Consider the following 2,500-nt stretch of genomic DNA (forward strand, 5'->3'; position numbering starts at 1 on the left):
CGTCCCGCAAATGCGACACGAGCGGCAGGCATTGGGGCGCACCACGAAATATTACGAAACTTTTTGATAACGAGCGGCGTCTCCCATTTCTTTTTATCTTGAGAACAAGATGAAAGGGGCAATAACGGCGACACGCATACAGTTCATAATATTTCGCGACATTTATACGCAGAGTCTCGGCTTATTGGGGCGTAAAATCATTCCAAAACCTTGGATAATAACGCGTACACGCTATTATCCTCGTAAGCTCGATCATGTCATTAAAACGAAGTGATTGCATGACCACCGAATGACGACGTTCCCCCTCGTTACAACGAGGCTTTCAACATAATAACCGTTGACTCGAGGAAAACGCTGTCCGGTCGAAATTCAATCTTCGTGATAAAATCCGTGACCAATAGCCTCGAGGTTGCCACGGCAAGACACTGGTTAATGAAAAGAAAAAATAAAGATCCGTTGTGCACGCGCACCCTACGATTTTTACGTAGGTGCGCGAGGGCAAGCGTGGCCAGCCCGATCGTATGTTTCAACTATTATAGAACAAAGACGCTAGGCATTGGCGCACGCATCGAAACCTACGACCGCCAATCCGTTAACTTAATTTTTCACAGCCCCTTGTCAAAGGAGGGAGAAAGAAAAAGTAACGTGGCGCGAGGCGCGTAAATACAACGATTATACATTTTCCTTCGGCGCAGCTTTCAAACAAAATTTCTTTTTTTTTTTTTTTTTTTTCTTTCATGACAAACGTTGCGACGTCTTACGTGCGAACGTTAATGATCCTTCCGCAGGTTCACCTACGGAAACCTTGTTACGACTTTTACTTCCTCTAAATGATCAAGTTTGGTCATCTTCCCAGTGCAATCGGCAACGCAACGAGTGCGTTGCCGCGCGTCAGTCCGAAGACCTCACTAAATCATTCAATCGGTAGTAGCGACGGGCGGTGTGTACAAAGGGCAGGGACGTAATCAACGCGAGCTTATGACTCGCGCTTACTGGGAATTCCTCGTTCATGGGGAATAATTGCAAGCCCCAATCCCTAGCACGAAGGAGGTTCAGCGGGTTACCCGGGCCTTTCGGCCAGGGAGGACACGCTGATTCCTTCAGTGTAGCGCGCGTGCGGCCCAGAACATCTAAGGGCATCACAGACCTGTTATTGCTCAATCTCGTGCGGCTAGACGCCGTCTGTCCCTCTAAGAAGATTTTTGTGTACGTCGGTAGTAAAAACCAAAAACCACCGCCAGCCCCGCGCGACACCGACGGATTGGATACCGTCAAACATCGCACGAAGCATGCGACGGGGCCTTGGCCTTCGAGATACCAGAAGTAACGCCTATTTAGCAGGCTAGAGTCTCGTTCGTTATCGGAATTAACCAGACAAATCGCTCCACCAACTAAGAACGGCCATGCACCACCACCCACCGAATCAAGAAAGAGCTATCAATCTGTCAATCCTTCCGGTGTCCGGGCCTGGTGAGGTTTCCCGTGTTGAGTCAAATTAAGCCGCAGGCTCCACTCCTGGTGGTGCCCTTCCGTCAATTCCTTTAAGTTTCAGCTTTGCAACCATACTTCCCCCGGAACCCAAAAGCTTTGGTTTCCCGGAAGCTGCCCGTCGAGTCATCGGAGGAACATCGACGGATCGCTAGCTGGCATCGTTTATGGTTAGAACTAGGGCGGTATCTGATCGCCTTCGAACCTCTAACTTTCGTTCTTGATTAATGAAAACATTTTTGGCAAATGCTTTCGCTTCTGTCCGTCTTGCGACGATCCAAGAATTTCACCTCTAACGTCGCAATACGAATGCCCCCATCTGTCCCTATTAATCATTACCTCGGGGTTCCGAACACCAACAAAATAGAACCGAGATCCTATTCCATTATTCCATGCACTGGTATTCAGGCGTTAACAAGCCTGCTTTGAGCACTCTAATTTGTTCAAAGTAAACGTACCGGCCCAACGCCACACCCGGTGAAGAGCATGGCGATGGGATTAAGCTGGGCCGCTCTTGCGCACGCACGCGACGGGCCAACGCCAACGACGGTAAAGCCGCTAGGCCGACCCGTGCGAGACGGACGCTCGAGCTAAGCCCACCGGTAGGACGTCCCACAATCTTGTCAGTTAAACATCGCGAGCGATGAACCAACAGCGTGGCACACAGATTCAACTACGAGCTTTTTAACCGCAACAACTTTAATATACGCTATTGGAGCTGGAATTACCGCGGCTGCTGGCACCAGACTTGCCCTCCAATGGATCCTCGTTAAAGGATTTAAAGTGTACTCATTCCGATTACGGGGCCTCGGATGAGTCCCGTATCGTTATTTTTCGTCACTACCTCCCCGTGCCGGGAGTGGGTAATTTGCGCGCCTGCTGCCTTCCTTGGATGTGGTAGCCGTTTCTCAGGCTCCCTCTCCGGAATCAAACCCTGATTCTCCGTTACCCGTTACAACCATGGTAAGCGCAGAACTTACCATCGACAGTTGATAAGGCAGACATTTGAAAG

At 49.8% G+C, this 2,500-nt stretch overlaps 1 non-coding gene across 1 annotated transcript in view; it reads right to left on the reverse strand.

Moving 5' to 3' along the window:
• Positions 1-771: 771 nt before the first annotated feature.
• LOC149372891 (small subunit ribosomal RNA) overlaps positions 772-2,500 on the reverse strand; it is a 2,065-nt gene continuing 336 nt past the window's right edge. The window contains exon 1 of the ribosomal RNA XR_016293611.1: positions 772-2,500. This exon is cut by the window's right edge and continues 336 nt beyond it. This is a non-coding gene — a ribosomal RNA (small subunit ribosomal RNA).

This window comes from Copidosoma floridanum, unplaced genomic scaffold (assembly GCF_036245765.1).
Source record: "Copidosoma floridanum isolate Cflo_tuat_1 unplaced genomic scaffold, Cflo_Japanese_pri ptg000103l, whole genome shotgun sequence".
NCBI classification, from domain to species: Eukaryota; Metazoa; Arthropoda; class Insecta; order Hymenoptera; family Encyrtidae; genus Copidosoma; species Copidosoma floridanum.